We start from the raw sequence: 19,474 nt of genomic DNA, 5'->3' as shown, positions 1-19,474 counted from the left end.
GAGTGACACTGATACGAAAAATATAATTCTTTTACGAAATGTGGTATAATATGATATTATAATATGGACTTGACAAATAATAATGCTTAATATACAATATAAGAAGACTGAGTTGTCATCTTTTTACAAAATTTAGGTCTAAATTATTACCTTCAAGAGCTTACACAAGTCACAACTCACAACTCGTTTATCTCGCGGGAACCGTATATTTTTCCGGGACAAAAAGTATCCTATGTCCTTTCCCGGGACTCAAAGTATATAAAAAATTTCAGCAAAATCGATTCAGCGGTTTGGGCGTGAAGAGGTAACAGACGGACATGCCCTGGCCACACTAACGTCAAACGCCGTGAATTATCGCGTTAATTCTAAAACATGTTATAGCATTGTCGCCTTTAATTAGTGGCATGTAAAGGCGATAATGCTATAACATGTTTTAGAATTAACACGATAATAAACGGCGTTTCTCGTTAGTGTGGCCCGAACAACAGACAGACAGACACACTTTCGCATTTATAATATTAGACTATTAGTAAGTATGAATAATATAAAATTGAAAATTCTCATATCCCAGGGGACATTAGCTCTGCAAAATCTTGCGAGTCCTCCAACACAAACAAACAAAAGTAAAACTTTTCCATTTATTTAAAACTTACAAAACAACTTATGGCCCGATTTACATTAGTGTTGAGGAGAGTATTTTAGTACAACTTGAAAGGCAAGTTTTTAGTGCTTTAGTGTGCTGGACTAACTGTAGAACCATAGTAAAAGGAGGGGAAGTAAGTTATCTTCATAATCAATGCGTCGCCACACGGCACACAACAAAATCTCGGCGGTACCAGCCTTATAAACTGGCCGAGATTTTGTTGTGTGCCGTACGTGGCGACGCATTCATACTATGGCGCACACATACAAGCCGCGCGCGGTGCCTTTGTATGAAGATAACTTACTTCCCCTCTTTTTACTATGGTAGAACTGTACTAAAGCAAGTAGCGTTTACATGTTTCAACTAAAGTAGGTACTGTCCTAAAGCACCTTGCTAAACACCAAGATATAAATGGGCCTACGAGTAAGACCCAAGTCTTGACATTTCCGTCATTTATTATTTACGGTGTTTTCGTGAAATAAATGTGATTTTCGTGTGAAATGGTCACAATGAGCCGGCTAATAAAGCGGCTGACATGTTTGAAGAGGCCTTAGCAAACAGGAGCGGTGAGAGCTAAGCGGCTAATTCTCCGTCCATTACCACAATTCCCACCCATTAGCTGCTAGAAAAATATAAACAGAGGAATAATAATAAAGAATATCGTTTTTCGTTTAAAAACAAGTACAATATTTTATGTTAGTTTCAACGACATTAGGACTACTACCTATATTTTGTAAAGAAATATTGACTATCATATTTTTTTCAACTCTTGTCTCTGGGACTCAGCTGATATCAGACTGGCCGTGTTAGCAGAGTAGACAGAATTATAGAGTATGCCGACGTAGAACTGATGTTGAAATTTTTAAATTTGACGTATTATGACGAAAATCGTCGCTAGGGTCAGAGTAGACAGAATGATAGAGTATGCCGACTTAGAACTGATGTTGAAATTTTTAAATTTGACGTATTATGACGAAAATCGTCGCTAGGGTTGTTAACTTGTTACCTACAAATTTAAAAATATGACATATTCGATGGACGTGTTCCTCTTTGGTCGTATTGTTGTTTGTGTTTTGGCACATGCGATTAAAATTGTCAGAATCCAATTTTGAAATCTTTATTTTAAAATAAATTATATCAGCCAGCGCGAGGCACATTCCGTTCATAATCCTAGTGAAACCCGACGAATTTGACAGATATTGAAACCTGTCCGTTTCTTTGCAGTCGAACTACTGGTAGTTATGTCTATTGTGCTAGGGTTGTTAAATTGTTACAGTACGAATTTAAAACTATGATATATTCGCTGGACGTGTTCCTCTTTGGTCGTTTTGTTGTTTGTGTTTTGGCACATGCGATTAAAATTGTCAGAATCCAATTTTGAAATCTTTATTTTAAATATTTAAAAAATAAATTATATAAGCCAGCGCGAAGCACATTCCGTTCATAATCCTAGTGAAACCTGACGAATTTGACAGATATTGAAACCTGTCCGTTTCTTTGCAGTCGAACTACTGGTAGTTATGTCTATTGTGGTGTAAGCATTGCCTAATGGTATCTAAGATTCAATAAAAAAAAACTATAATCCATTTTCAATTTGTCAGCTTGTTGTCAACAGAATTCAACCATAAATAAAGGAGTATAATTCGTATGCATAGGCTTGTCACTCAAAAATCTGTCATCTTTCCTATGTGTGTGTGTTGCAGTGTGTGTAATGTTTTATTTGTTAAAAAAATGTATGATAAAAGCATAATTTCAAAATAATATTAGCTCGATGCACTTCTTCACCATATAAACTACTAGTTGTTGCCCGCGACTTCGTCCGCGTGGACTTTAGTTTATAGCGCGCGGTGTCAACAAAATTTGTGTCAAACCCCTCTTAGGGCCGCGCTACACCGGAATGGCTCGTCTCGCCGCTGCCATTCCGGTGTAGCGCGGCCCTTAATTAATCAAAATACCCAAAAACAGCTGTGCAGTGTGCACATAATCTATACTAATATTATAAATGCGAAAGTATCTCTGTCTGTCTGTCTGTCTGTCTGTCAGTCTCGCTTTCACGCCAAACGCCAAAACTACCGAACCGATTGTAATGAAATTTTGTATACAGATAGTCTAAAGCCTGAGAAAGGACATAGGCTACTTTTTTACTGGAAAAAAGGGTTGTCAGGGGGTGAAAATGCGTAAATTTGTTCAAATTAAGTTAGTTCCAAAAATTCATAATAGATGGCACCGTGCGTCTTCTACATCGCGCTGACGCTTGCTCAAAAGTATTTCTATAAGAGGTGGTATCATCTTACATTTAAGTTTCGATTTTTTTCGATTGTTATATCTATTCTACGGTATTAAATAACTTAGTACTTTATCTGTGCAGTGACGTGACCTTAAACCTATCAATGATAAATAGTTTATGGGTAAAGTTGTGTAATTGGGGGGCTAAATAAGCTTTAAAATTTGGCATAAAATATAAAGTTTATTATAAAAAAATGAAATACTTATTGTGTGCACACTGCACAGCTGTATTGATTTAAAGGGTACCAGGGTTTTTTTATAAAAGCTTTTGACACCAATTTTGTTGACATCGCGCTTTATAAACTGAAGTCCACGCGGACGAAGTCGCGGGCAACAGCTAGTAACTAATAAGTATGATTAGTTCTATGTTACAATGAAGTAAAAAATAAAATGCCATCTGTTGAATCGTATTAGAACTAAAATGTTCATTGCATCGATATATTTCTGGATTTTTTATAATATTATACATAAAATATATTTAAGTAAAAAATAAAACGCCATCTGTTTTCATATATTAGAATTAAAATGTTGATTGCATTGATATATTTTCTGGATGGAATATAGGCCAACACGGTACACACTTCTTTATTTTAGAGCGCCTTCTGTTGTCAACTTGTCACATATATTAGAAATGCAGTAGGAGTTCTATAAGATAAGATAGATTGATTATTATTATACCAAGTGATAATATTATGAAACATAATATTCTAACGTATTAAAAACTATAAACAAAAACATAATAACTAATAAGTATGATAAGTTCTATGTTACAATGAAGTAAAAAATTAAACGCCATCTGTTGAATCGTATTTAGAACTAAAATGTTCATTGCATCGATATATTTCTGGATTTTTTTATAATTTTATACATAAAATATATTTAAGATTTTTGAAATTTTATTTTAATACACATCCAAGACCCAGGAACATTGAAAACTTTTTGTTCCGCCTGCGGGACTCGAACCCAGGACCCCCGGGATGAGCGCTGGCCACGCGCAATGCGAATTCATTTTCATCGATATTTTCATGGAAATAAGATATTTTCCCACATCAAAATGTAGCCTATGTCCTTTCTCAGACTCTAGAATAACTGTGTACAAAATTTCATTGCAATCGGTTCAGTAGTTTTGGCGTGAAAGCGAGACAGACAGACAGACAGAGATACTTTCGCATTTATAATATTAGTATGGATACCTGTGCAAAATTTCGTGCACCTACGTTTCTCCATTTTTCGTAAAAAGGGTTACAAAGTTTTTCGTTCGCGTATTAATATTATGATGATGATTAGTTTATTTGATAAATGAATGATAATATGATTCCTAATTATTTAAACCGATCATCTCAGACTCACAGCTGAAGAAAATATTATACTTGACTATTATAAAATTATGTATCTAGGTAAGGGTATAATATTCACAACAAAATAATGCAGGATTTGCCGATATACCTACAAAAACGTATATCAGGTGGTGGGTACTTAGACAACTTGAATTCGATTATTTAGAAAAAAAAATGTACGCGGTTTCCTACTCCACACTGCATCGCAAACCTGTGGTTTTGATTTCTATAATTTAGACAGTGGTAATGAACCGTAATGTATCAACCCTGGTAATAAATAGAAATCCACGAAGGAACAAATTGGAACTTAAATTGTCGGAGTATCGCCTAAGTTGTGAGGGTGAAACAGATTCATTTGAAAATTAATTACGTACATTTCACGACTTTTCCTCCACTTTAAGTGTTATGGAGTTAAAATTAATTAATTGAAAGTAAAAGTTTCTTAAATGATATTTTTCGACTTAATATAATTAGCATTCGTTTACTTGAACAACTTTTTTCTTGATTAATTTTAATTTATTTAGGAGAACTAGGTTAACTTTTTGATTCATGAAATCTATTTTAACTTACTAATATCAAAGGAAATAAATTTATTCGTTAAATTACCAACGATTTTATTCTGTGAGGACACAGCGGGCTTTAGGATGGGTTGCACCAACTTACTTTAACTATAACTGTAACTTTAGCTATAACTTTAACTTTAACTACAATGCAAAATGTCAAATCTTTGGTTAAAGTCAAGAATGGACGCCATATTTAACCATAACCATAGAGCTCGACAAGGCTTTAAATGCACGTGGCGAAAAAAGGAACTAACACTGTCATCATGCAAAAACGCCATTTTTGACAGTTCTCCTTTACCAGCAGCGCCCCCACCTACGTTCATTTAAAGTCTTGTCGGACCAGCAACGTCTTCTGTCAAATTCTGTGATCAAAGTTAAGGTTAATGTTAAATTAGCCTTAACTATAACCATAACTTTGATCATAACTTTAACTTTAACCACGCCTCTGGTCAACCCACCCTACATATTTAAACAATATCATATTAGTAATTTTGTGGTTATCTACGCGAAAGTAACCAAAAATGATAAGACTATTTTCCGTAAAAACTCGTTAGCCACGTACCTGAAAATTATTCGATCGAATCCTACATCAATTTCAATTTCAAGATGGAATAAAAAAAAGGTTGAATTTGAATTGATCGTTTGAGGGGAGATCTATCCACGGTTGTTAAACGAATCGTCAGCGAGCAGAAAAACCGTCGACGCGAACAATTTATTTCTGTGATTGTCTAGCCGTGTATCTATCTCTGGCTGAGTTCTCTTTTTAAATCTGTAATTTGTATTTAATTAAAATATATTTTTTAATATGGCAGATTAATAATTATTTTTATATGAAACACTAGCTGTTGCTTGCGACTTCGTCCGCGTCAGCAAAATGTGATAACAAAGATAATATAAAAGAAAAAAAAAGGCCTTTTTAAGGTTCCTTTATAAAAAAAGTAAAATATATCCTCCTCCTTTTCGGAAGTCGGTTAAAAAGTAGCCTAAGTTATTCCTTACTACATCAGCTATATGCCTAAAAAAGTCCCGTCAAAATCGCTCCAGCCATTTCAGAGATTAGCCGGAACAAACAGACATACAGACAAAAATTGTAAAAAATGGTTTTTTGGTGTATGTAGCGTATATACATTCATATGCATGTAGTAAAAAACGGTTCTTTCAATATTACAAACAGACACTCCAATTTTATTTATATGTATAGATGTATAGATGATAAACGGCCACTACTCTTTTTATTTAACTTTAATATTATGAAGAATTTCAGAGAGTAATAATATATAATATAATATCTATGGACGCTTCACACCACGTCAGTCTGGCCCTATGGTAAGTACCTGAAGGACTTGTGTTACAGGTACCAGACAACGGAAATATATTTAATACTTTTATACTATACATATATTTAAGATTTTTATTATATGATACACATATTTAATACACATCCATGACCCAGGAACTTTGAAAACTTTTTGTTCCGTCGGCGGGACTCGAACCCGCGACCCCCGGCTTGAGCTACCAACGCGCTCACTACTGAGCCACATAGGTCGTCAATATTTTGTATGCAAAAAAACCTTATTAAATTAGATAAGTATATAAAATATGAATCTGTTAATATCATTGAGAAAATATTATTGTAATATTTTAGAGTCTCCAATCAGAATAATGTGCTAGTAGAACAGGTTGGAGAGTACCTATTATAATTATAGGTAAGTATATTATATTCAGAGAAGTTGATTCCTAGGCAGATGGCGGAACTACATAATTTGGCCGGTTACGTCAAACCTAGTCGTCAGATTACGACTAGTATTGAATTGACATAACCGTACCAAATGACGTAGGTCCGTCAACTGCCTAGGAATCAATTTCCTCGATAGTACATAGAGTTTCATACCTATAAGCTACATCACTGTCTCTTTCATTCCCGCATGTTGTTCATTGCGCTTGTTTGGCATGACTATATATAGTATTAGAGGCCTCCGTGGTCTAGTGGTATAGAGCGCGGCTCTTGACTCGGAGGCCGTGGGTTCGATTTCCGCATTGGAAACATGTTATTTCCAAGTTTGGTTAGGACAATGTAGGCTGATCACCTGATTGTCTGACAAGTAAGATGATCCATGCGTCGGATGGGCATGTAAAAAGTCGGTCCTGCGCCTGATCTCTCGCCAGTCGTGTCGGTCTTCCGTCCCACTGGGTTATGAGAGTAAAGGAACAGAGATTTCTCTTGTGTACTGCGCACACACTTGGGCACTATAAAATTACTCCTGCGTAGCTGGCCTGGTTTCAATGAAACCGGCCACCGTCACCGAAACCGGTGTGGGAGCTATTATTATATAGTATTATATATCTAAACGCCTGTGGCGTTTAGATATATACATTATATTAAAAGGCAATTAGCGAATTGTCTATCGACATAAAATTACGTGGTCAAGCGCGAGACCGGCCACAATACTTCTTATGAAGTAAAGCACATAATTTATTAATAATATTATTATTAATAAATTATGTGCCTTGAATTGGACTATAGCCAATAAGCTTCGGAAGAATATCTCTATAGAATATATATCTTTACCGAATACCAAATATTATCAGCAATCAGTAATACAGTATAGTGTGGTCACGTTTGGGGTCTCCGCAAACAGCGGCAAAAGGATCCTCTCTCTTCAATACCGCAAACATAATATTATATTATTGCTAGCTGTCCCGGCAAACGTTGTTTTGCTTTATAAAGTATTTCACCCATATTATTTTATTGAAGTGACTAAATAAGTATGTCACCATGACAACGACCATCGCGGCTATCCCGACGCACAAATAGTGGTCGTCAGTCTCGAGTATTAATAATTGTAAGGGTTGGTGATAAAAAAGTAAAAATTTAGGGTTGTATGTATTTTTTAATGCCACATTATAAAAAAATAAAAACAAAACATTTCGTCCAAAAATTAAAACAATTTTTTTAAGGGTGAACAACCCTTATTTCTTAGGGGTATGAAAAATAGATGTTGGCCGATTCTCAGACCTACTCAATATGCTCACAAGATTTCATGAGAATCGGTCAAGCCGTTTCGGAGGAGTACGGGAACGAACATTGTGACACGAGAATTTTATATATAAGATTTATTATAATTAGCAACTAGATGACACCAGATGACGCCGGCAACTCCGTTGCTCCAAAATTCGTTTATTGAACGGAACAGTATATTTTTCCAGGATAAAAAGTATCCTGTGTCCTTTCCCGGGACTCACAGTATCCTACCTTTCAGAAACATCGGTGTAGTGGTTTGGGCGTGAAGAACACAGACAAATAGATAGACAGACAGGCAGACATATACTTTGGTATAAATAGATGATTTTTCCGAGATTCTTAGGATTGATCCTCGTGTTTACGATCGCTTTGAATTTACGACGCAACGTAACAGCTGAGTCGAGGAATTGCAGTAGGTAGTAAAGTTCTCTTTTATTATTATATAGTTATTTTTAAAAATATTAAGAGCTCACCTGACTCTAAAAATCAAACATCGTCCTTCTCTCTTCACACTCACGCCCGTCTTTCATATGCCAGGTGAAAAAGGACGGCGCGGAATCATCGCCGAGTTAGTTTTACTTGAATAAAAGACGAACTATAATGATTATGAAAAAAGTGTTTTGAGCAAATTTAGGTTTTATCAATACCTTTTTAGATATTAAAAAATATTAAAGAAAAGACAGCAAACTTCGAAGATCTAAGCAAAAATGTGTCTAAAACAAGGTTTTTTGTAAAAAAGAAACTATCGAGCATTTTTTGAGTAATCGTGTTTTCGTCTTGAGCATTTAATCTTTATGAACTAAAGTTACTTGTGTCAAAAAATCAGTTTTCTAGACCTTACAGATTTTGAGATCTAGGTTAAAGTATGTAGTCAAGTTAGGGTCATATGGGCTCTTAAATAAGACTTATACAACGTACGAATAGGAAAATCGTATACAATTTTTTTGTATTTGTTGTCTTAAAATTTTTTTTTTCAATTTCTCATTATATAAAACCTTTTTTTTGTTTAAAAAATCTTTGATTTTCTAGCGAAAAAGACAAAAAAACATTATGAAACTTTCTCGTGGCATTAATATTTTTATTGATAGGCATAATACTTGAAACGTAGATTTCATCGGCGATTTAATATTCCTCTAAAATATCCTGTAAGCCCTTGAAAGTGTTTAAGGCATAAATTAAATTAAGAATTTGTAAGGCGCCTTATCCTGTTACCGAGATTGGGTATCTGAGCAACATTGAGATGACAAAGATTAACAATTTAATTCAATAACCCGAAGTACAATCGCTCACAAGCATGAAGGAACATATAACGAAGATGTTTAATTATATCCAACATGGATATCGCCCGTATTATAATTGAATCTGGGTTCTCATTATAAAGAATGGATTAACTACAAGGGCTTGTCTTTATGGTAAAACCCTTGTTACCTAGGTAGACATCATGGGTACGGAAGAAAAAAAGTTCGCCGTGGAAACTCGTAAATGTTTTAATCCATCGATCGTGGAATAACGAGACACAATAGCTTATCTATTGTTATCGCGGCCGGATGCGGTCGCTTGGGGCTTCATGAATTAAAATGAAAAATAGAAGTTTCATTACCACTACATTATTATCAAGCAAAGTCGCTTCCCGCGGCTATTTATGTGTTACGCGCAAAGACCGAAAACGCTCAGTGAGCGAAAAAGCTCACAGTCATAACGCGGTCGTAGTGAAACGACCACGACGCGAAATTCGTGTCGTGGCCCTAATGAAAACGGCCACAACGCGTTCTAGTAATCACAGAAAATTACCACATAGCGAAATTGTGAATACACAAGAGCACTACCGCTCGTGTAGCACAATATTTACAGTGTGTAACAAAAATAAGTGATAATACTTTAGGGTGTGTACGTGTTCCTTGTAAAGAGTTCACTGTGAAAATAGCAGCGCTCAAAGACCAAAATTTTTTTTCACTTTTGTATGGGCAAGAGCCCCAGCGCCACGAGTTTCCCCATACAAAAGTGAAAAAAAAAATTTGGTCTTTCAGCGCTGCTACTTTCACAGTGAACTCTTTACAAGGAACATGTACACACCCTAAAGTATTATCACTTATTTTTGTTACACCCTGTATAGTGCGCAATAGCGCACACACTTGGGCACTATAAAATAACACCTGCGTGACTGGCCTGGTTTCATTAAAACCAGAGTGCTCTTGTGTATTGCGTACACAGTTGAGCACTATAAAATTACTCGAATTTCGCTATGTGGTATTTCTGTGATTACCAGAACGCGTCGTGGCCGTTTCACTATGACCACAACGCTTTGTGAGCCATTTTTTCGCTGAGTGAGCGCTTTCGGTATAAGGTATTTGAGCGTAACATATGCACAAATCTATATTGACGGATTTTGACGATTATTCGTAGTCTTTAGTGATTTAAGAGGAAGACTAATTATGTGTATACATATATAAGAGATAAACACTTATAATTTGCTGCCATTTTACACGTACAAAAAAGTTATGTATGGAGATACTACTAACTACGCTTATATTTTGACGAATTTGGTTAATCGTGGTCTACTAGAACTTAGCTAAAAATGGTAGTGAATTTTAAGAAAAGCCTTAAGGCTTTTCTTAAAATAGTTTCACCAGGGGATTAAAATTAATGGAGAATATACTGTAATCGAGAGGTCTTAATAGTTAAGTGACAATATTGTAAGTTGCAACACGTTATAGTTGGAAAGCTGTAAACTTAAGGTAATCCCTTGGCCTTCATTTTCATTGTGGATCAACTCTATCTAGGGAGCTCTGACAATCTGACATAATATTATAATACTCCATACTAATATTATAAATATGAAAGTCTGTCTGTGACCCTTGGAGTCCCGGGAAAGGTATCAGGTAAACAAAAAGTTTTTTTCAACGTTTGACATCGTTTCTATTAATATTTTAATATGACGTATCCACACTGACTGTGCAACAGAAATACCACGGACTCACAGGAAACCGGCGTTAAACAGCGCTTGCGCTGTGTTTCGCCGAGTGAGTGAGTTTCCCTTCCCTACCCTCTCCTATTTCCTTCCCTACCCTCCCCTATTCCCTACCCTCCCCTATTCCCTTCTCTACCCTCCCCTATTACGCTATTCCCTCTTAAAAGGCCGGCAACACACCTGCAGCTCTTCCGATGCTGCGAGTGTCCATGGGCGACGGAAGTTGCTTTCCATCAGGTGACTCGTTTGCTCGTATGCCCCCTTATTTCATTAAAAAACCATGTCGGGGTTTTGATCGGATTGTTCACTGTATGTGCTAGTAGAGACCTCTGCTCCGACCTTTGAACGTCTGATAAAGTGACTCTTTCAACGTAGAAAAATTGCAACATTTTTGTAAATACCAGCAGCAAAATGAATTCAAGTCTAAACATAAAGAAAATTCAGTTGTAACCAAGAATTTTCCAACATTAATAAGTTTGTGCATGCAAAAGGAAAACATTTTCTTTATACATCGTGTTCTATTGCTATCGCGAATCGCTATAACAATCTACTTATTTCCAAGTACCCTCGCCAAGTCTGGATCATTTCTTAAAGAGATCTAGTAGAAAGATTTCCTGAGTGTATTCCAAGGTCCGTCTCGTAAATAAGATATTAATTGGACGCAAATGCATGTGGATTGTGGAGTTCTTAGAATGGATTTCTTAAGGCTTTTGATCGGATCATTAAAATGTTGATCATTATTTTTGTTTGTGCAATTATTATCAGAATTATTCTTAACTTGTTTATGTTAAGTATGAGGTATGAGCGTTGAGTAGTAGTCAAAATTAAAGCTTATGACTATTTTCATTAATACATAAACATTTCTTTCTTAAAATCAATATACAAGAATCTTGCACTTGGACGACTAAACAGCTTTAATTCAAAATGATCTCAGTTTTATTTTGGGGCAAATGCAAAATGATACTTGGGTTACGTTTTCAGAAAGACATTTTCAGTAGGCTATGTACACAGTAGGTACTATCAGAGAAGTTGATTCCAATGCAAATCGGGGACCTAAGTAGTTTGGTTGCGTTACGTCAAACCCAGCTGACAGATCACAATTAACATTGAATTGACATATTCGACCAAATAACGTTGGTCTGTCAATTGCATAGGAATCAACTTCCTCGATGGTACACACTACACAGTATAGGTATGAAACTGCTGTATGTCACGTGACGCTTTACAATATCAGAGTAGACAGAATGATAGAGTATGCCGACTTAGAACTGATGTTGAAATTTTTAAATTTGACGTATTATGACGAAAATCGTCGCTAGGGCTGTTAAATTGTTACCTACGAATTTAAAACTATGACATATTCGATGGACGTGTTCCTCTTTGGTCGTATTGTTGTTTGTGTTTTGGCACATGTGACATTAATACAATATTTGTGCTGCAGAAGCGAGCTATTCATTCTATTTATAAGATGTCGTCTTTGGAATCTCTAAGAGAAAAATTTAAAGAAATAAGAATTCTGACCGTCACATCTCAATACATTTTGGAAAATCTCTTATATGTTAGAAAGAACATAAATATTTTCAAAAAGAAAAGTGATAATCATAATGTAAATACTAGAAATAAGAACAAGTTAGCAATACCAATGTTCAGACTAGCCAAAATAAGCAAATCCTTTAAAGGCCAATGTATACGCCTATACAATAAAATCCCAGAAAATGTTCAAAATCTACCTTTAAACAAATTTAAAAAAGCAGTTAAAGAACGTTTGTGTGCTAAAGCGTATTATAAAGTCAATGATTTCTTCGAGGACAGCACACCTTGGGAATAGGGTGGCTCCATGCAGGTTACTTTTCTTTTAATTTTGTTACATAGCTGTAAGCCATAACATTGTAATTTTCCATTTTTTTTTGCAAAAGATGGCCCCGTGCGAGTTTCTTACGCCGGTTCTTCTCGGCGGGGTAGTTCCCGAACCGGTGGTAGGCAACGTAGTTTCTTCGTTCGACTTTCAAAAAGTGTATCATGATACCCATTTTGAATAAAAAGATATTTTATTTTATTTTATAAATTATATCAGCCAGCGCGAGGCACATTCCGTTCATAATCCTAGTGAAACTCGACGAATTTGACAGATATTGAAACCTGTCCGTCTCTTTGCAGTCGAACTACTGGTCGTTATGTCTATTGTGACAATATTATGGCAGCGTTATTCTAATTTTGAAAAAAATTAAAAAACTTTTTTCCTTATTATGGCGCTCGGCTATTCCATGGCCAGTGTCTAGTAAATGGCGGAAAAACAATGTTCTTGTAACAATTTCCTAAAAATCTAGTAAGGAGTCAACTCGGTCGATTCAGTAAGGTGTTAGACGTTTTATTAAAACTTTCCATGGAGTTTAGGAGGGAACATTTGAAAAGGCCCGTTTCAGGAAGTTGTATCACTTGCCTACACTTGTGCATGATAACGAATATCTAATGGTAATAATCTGCCAATACATTAAAAACCCAGCTAACACAGTGTTAGGAAAACAGTACAAAAATACAGCGCCACTCTTTCATATGCCCGGCAGAACTCTCCAAAAGAACTTGTTGCGCCTATGAATTATTACAGAAAAAACGTACGATGTATAAATATTTTTTATCGAAAATCGTGGGTCAACCTAAAAATACTCGCTTAAAAATTTACATGGACCCTTGTGACATCTCTGTGTTGTCCTGATTTAGAACTCTGTGTATCGTTCCGCTCCAATTATAACTTGAAGTAATTTGTAATCACGTCTTCCCAGAATTTTGTAATAGACATTTCAGCCGATCCCTAAATACTATATATGGTACTAGATGACGCCCGCAACTCCGTTGCGCCAAAATTCGTTTATCGCGGCGGAACCGTACATTTTTTCCGGATAAAAAGTATCCTATGTCCTTTCCCGGGACTCAAAGTATCTCCATGCCAAGTTTCGGATAAATCGGTTCAACGGTTTAAGCGTGAAGAGGTAACAGACAGACAGACAGACAGACAGACAAACAGACAGACAGACACACTTTCGCATTTATACTATTAGTATGGATATAAAACCTTTAAAGGAGGAGTCTTTGAGCAAAATATTTTTACCGTTGTTATTACTGAAAAATTTCCTAAACATAACTTAATAATTGAAAACCGTAAGGCATTTTCCTCATCCGCTGAGGTCTGTGGAAAATTTTTGTTCAGTATTATTTGGTCAAAAGGACCCTCTTTAAACACCATGGTTGTCCAAGCTTATATGTACGGCTTTGGTACTGTCAAACTGTAGTCAGCCTCGTTCAGAGGAATGACTTGTTGATACGTCTGGGACCTACCATGTGCGGGTTTCCTCGCTATGTTTTTCTTTAGCTCCTACAAATATTAAGCGTCCGTATTTTTTACATACAATCTTAAAAAAGACTCATTATTCATTTAACCAATTCGATCGTATCGAATTGATCGAATCAGGCGTTCAATCGAGAGTGAATCTAAATTCTAACCATATCCGAGATGTGGCTTCGCTCTGCATCCTTTATCGTTAGAATCACGGGAAGTGCTCCGAGGAATTGTTCGGAATCATACCTGCTGCAAGTTTCCACCATCGTTCCACGAGAAACATATACCATCTTCATCACCTAGATGAGTAGCAGTCTTCCACCGTGCGTTTTTCGCGTACCTTGTGCCGTGCATAGTAAAACTCTGGAACGAATTGTCACAAGCAGTTTTTCCAGACCAATATGACCTGCAAACCTTAAAGAAATTGAATAACGTATTGCGTATTAAAAGGCCGGTAACACACCTGCAGCTCTTCTGATGTTGCAAGTGTCCATGGGCGACGGTAGTTGTTTTCCATCAGGTGACCGTTTGCTCGTTAGCCCCCTAATTTTATATAAGAAAAAGCCCACGGACGCTCAATCTATTTTTGTATCACTGAAACCTAGATAAAGAATATCCTTTGTAACACGCATGTATGAGGTCACGTCGTGTTTATTGCGGGCGAGACGGATAACAGATACGCTTATCTTTTATTACACATTATCTGCTAATTAACGGTCTAAGTAACCTTCATCTAATATTAGCCCTGATTACTGATTAGTCAACAAAACAAGCAAATCACGGCTGCTCCGTCAAGATTTGCTCACGTTTAGCTTTGCTTTGGGGGAGGGGGGGTCTACTGTCGCTGGTGCTCTAATACAGTGTTCCGCAAACTTTTTGTGTTCAAGGTACAGATATAAAAATTAAAATTTTTGGACCACTTATTAATCAGCGTGTAAGGGGGTGCTCTGTTCCCAGTTCTTATTTCGTCGGTCGTCCAGAGATGTTGCCTTTTTTTGGTTCTTATAAAGGTAAAATATCATTTTTGTGTCACACCAACTACTGGCCACGGTACACCAGTGTGCTGCGGCACAGCTTTAATAGGTAAGCAGACTAAACGTTTTACGTACGTACGTTTTTAACTAACGCTATATAAAACTTACAGTAATTTTGCAGCCCATTTTTAAGACAAATATTGACCCTGCAATATTCTTGTAAATATACAGATTAGATCAACAATTTGGAAAAACCTGGACATTCTGAAGCGATGAACCACCATAAAATTTGTAACTAAATAATATTTTCTTAACACCTGGCCAGCTGCCAGCATCAAAGGACATTCTCCTCGGGTTTGTTGGATTTATTAAACTACTGTAAACGATTTATTGGTTGTTTCCTTATTCGATTCTTTATCACATATTTATACAGAATAATGTTATATACATCTTTTTTCAGAAAATGTATACTGAATTAATTCGTATTATTTATAATCATAGCTGGGCATTAACTCGTTAATCCGTTAATCGTTAATTAGCGAAGTTAACATTTTGATTAACAGATTAATTTTTAAGTTAACTTTTAAAAATATTAACGGACTCGTTAACTTCCGTTAATATGCAGAAGTCCGTTAATCGTTAATCCAATGCCTACTATTTACCGCACGGCACCGCGGCGCGGCGCGAAAACAGGTTCAGACAGTAATAGAGTCTGGCCAACGAAAGCTGAACCAAGCGAACCGCGGCAAATTTAAAAATTATTTATATGGTATCACATAATGTAGTAGGAAAAAAAGATTTAGATCATTTTCTGCTGATGCTAGATGTTATATTACTCCAATGTGCAAAAAATTATGCACCTATAAAAGAAAAGTCTAACATAAATTATAGCCTATACTGACTTAGAAAATATATTGCTAACTAAGCCTAGTAGAAATGTTTCAAAACCGGTCGTGTTTTTAGCTAAAATTTGTAATAATAATAAATGAATATAGTGGAAAAAGTGCACGTAAAATAATTGTGTTTTATTTGTGTTTTTGTCTAATCGGTATTAACGAGAGAGTAGAATATTCGATGGGTAATTAGGTCACAATGGTATGGTGGAAACTTTCCTGTTTCTCATCCGAATCTTCGTGAAGATTTTCAATAAAAATACCATTTATTAGAATAAATAACATGTCTAGTATGAAAAATTAAAAGATCACAAGAGTATAAAATAATAATTATGACCAAGTATCAAGATCATGAAATCGTGCAACCGCAAACCATCGACTGGCAGAATAGTGTTGCCAATCAAAATAAATGCTTGGTTCAGCTTTCGTTGGCCAGACTCTAGTATGAAACGACAAGTGCCGGGCGGGCGGGCAGCGCAGCGCCGCGGCACGGCAGCGAGTGAAACAAGAACAATACTAGATACATTTTCAGGCGCGTGCGAGTGAGAAGAGATTGCGCCGGTGCTAATAGAGTGAATAGTGATTTGTTTATTGTTATTATAAATCATTTGCATGTTGAAAAAGAAGAGTAATTTAGTTAGGTAGAATACAATAATTACAAAAGTATTTTGTTTTGTACCTAACCTGTGAACCTAAACCAACAGGTTTTGTATGTACACTAATACAATGATAATATCATTGTGTTAGTGTACATACAAAAATAAGTCATAACAAGGTCATATTACACATGTTAACGGATTAACGATTAACGTTAACTTGCGTTAATTTGTCCGAAATGCAACGCTTTAACGTTTAACGAAGCTAACTTGTTTTTTAACGGATTAACAATTAACGAAGTTAACTATTTGATTAACGGTGCCCAGCTATGTTTATAATGTTTCAAAAAATGTTTAGAGTATTTAAATACTAGATGTTGCCCGCAACTCCATTGCGCAAAATTTTGTTTATCGCGCGGGAACCGTGCATTTTTCCGGGATAAAAAGTATCCTATGACCTTTCTCGGGACTCAAAGTATCTCCATGCCAAATTTCAGCAAAATCGGTTCAGCGGTTTGGACGTGAAGAGGTACCAGACAGACAGACAGACAGACATACACACTTTCGCATTTATAATATTAGTATGGATTAGGAAAAATGAAAATAGAGCTTGGAAAATAAGAAAGAGCTTGGAAGTGCTGTAGCAAATTAACTATTATTACTACAGTACATCCAACTGTTATTATTATAATGTACTAACAGTTCTTGAGAAATTTCATACGACAAACAATAATTTTGCTATTGAAATTTTTTGAGTAATTTTGAAATGATGCTGATAGAGTCTAGCGGCAAGAAAAAATATATTTGACTAGCTGTTCCGGTGAACTTCGTGTCACTTTAAAACCTTCCCTGGACTTTTTCGAGTTTTAGCGTTACTAACACAATTGAAAATCCATTTTTATATATAGGTAATATTGAACATGCTAGAGTGGTTTGACTAGTTTGAGGGACATAATATATATGCTTTTTATTGGAGAAATATACGCTTCTTGTGTTTTTTCGGTAATATAATTTATCATAATTTTGAATTAATTTCGGAATCTTATATTTATATCAAGCGCTTATGCCGTCGGTTCACATTATTTTTAGCTCACTTAAATACGTGGGATGGAAGAATGACCAGCCCCCCTAGACAAGTGGCAAGACGCTAACGCTAACGCTACAAAATGTATGCGATTTGACATATAAGTCATCGCTTCGCTAGCGAATACTAATGTCAAATCCATACATTTTGTACTGTAAACTCGTCCTGCTTTGCTGGGACAAAGTATGTGAGACAGAGTATTCTAATCTTATCAAATTTTGGAAAGGTAATTTATTTCACTGAAATAATAATATAAAAAATGATAATTTCTCAACGACAAAGAAATAGATACAGGTGTATGTAGCTCTATTTTTCCTATAATCAAAATGACAAGACTGACAGAATTTCATACAGATTTTGACATTTTGTGTAAAGTTTTATGCCTCGATCTACCATGGGTTTTAACTTTTAGTTAAGAGGGCGACTAACCCCAAAAATCAAACATTGTCCTCCTTTCTTCACACTCACGCCCGTCTTTCATATGCCAGGTGAAAAAGAACGACGCGGATTCATCGCCAAATTAGTTTTTTCCCAATAACTCGATAAATATACAACATTTTAAAAATTCGCTAGGTCGATCTCTGAATAATAGAATTTTATACAATATGAATAGAATTTTAAAATATTAACTTAGTTTAATACACGGTTATGGCAATAAATGAAAAATTTGTGAAAATTAGATGCATCTTTGTGATTTTTTTCTATCGAGAATATTTTAAGATATCGTGTTTTTGCTCAGTATCTAATTTTAGAAAATGAGACAATTCGGGGCTTATTTTCAAGTATAAAAATGAGTTATAAAATCGACACTTTAGGCTTAGTCGCCCCCTTAAATAAAAAAATCAGCATGGCGAGTTAGGAAACAAAAATAACCGCGCGTACACAAATAAAACGGAATTATTTCCGAACGGCAATAAATTCTCCCGGAACAGGTAAACTGCTGTACAGATGTTGCTCGTTCGGAATATTATGTTTTTAAATATTTTCTCATCACTGCTAGGAATATTTGAAGTTTTAGGTAGAACGTAGCCAAATTGATGGTTACGACTTATTTTAATATAAATGTTGTAAGAAACATTACGTCCTAAGCTTATTGAAACTACTTTTACTAAAGAATATTTGTTTTGTGTGTCGTCCAAAAATTATATTATATCATAGATCAATGCCTAATTTATTATATTGAGCACTAGCTATTGCCCGCGACTCCGTCCGCGTGGACTTCAGTTTACAGCGCGCGGTGGTTCCCGTTTCCGTGGGAATGCCGGGATAAAATTTAGCCTACATTACTGCAAAGATTCCTTCAAACCAATCTTATAAACAAAATTGGTGTCAAATTTCAAACCTCTGTAAAATTTTTTGAATTTTATTTGACCGCAAAAAATTAGGTGTTAAAATATATTGTAATCACAAGATATAATATTGTAAAACATTTAAGTATAGTTTTCACAGAGCCAATACTGGCTGCCAATAAGACTGGCAGCCAGTATTGGCGTGGTATATGCCGCGTGTGAACAGTTTGGCCTGGCTTGAAAAACTGTTCACACGCGGCGTATACCAAGCCAACGAATAATAAAAACTAAGGGATCGTAACTCCCATACTATTACCGTTTTAAATTTGGTTCCTTTTGATCCGTCATGTAACGTCAGCCTAGTACCGCTCAAGGTCACCTAAATATTGCAAATGTATTGAAATGTGTACCTAAGGTACACTTTTTTGACAAGTATTGTGGAGCATGTTTTTTGACGGAGTTACTTTTCCTTAGTTTTTATTATT

At 35.7% G+C, this 19,474-nt stretch overlaps 1 long non-coding RNA gene across 1 annotated transcript; it reads left to right on the top strand.

The window, feature by feature from the left end:
* The first annotated feature begins 395 nt into the window (after positions 1–395).
* LOC121731548 lies at positions 396–19,017 on the top strand. The gene is made up of 3 exons (XR_006036250.1): positions 396–406; positions 8,703–8,708; positions 18,925–19,017. It is a non-coding gene; the product is annotated as an uncharacterized LOC121731548 (long non-coding RNA).
* The last annotated feature ends 457 nt before the right edge of the window (positions 19,018–19,474 follow it).

This window comes from Aricia agestis, chromosome 11, assembly GCF_905147365.1.
Source record: "Aricia agestis chromosome 11, ilAriAges1.1, whole genome shotgun sequence".
Lineage (NCBI taxonomy): Eukaryota > Metazoa > Arthropoda > Insecta > Lepidoptera > Lycaenidae > Aricia > Aricia agestis.
The sequence above is the reverse complement of the archived record's forward strand: the minus strand, read 5'-3'. Positions and strand labels throughout refer to the sequence as shown.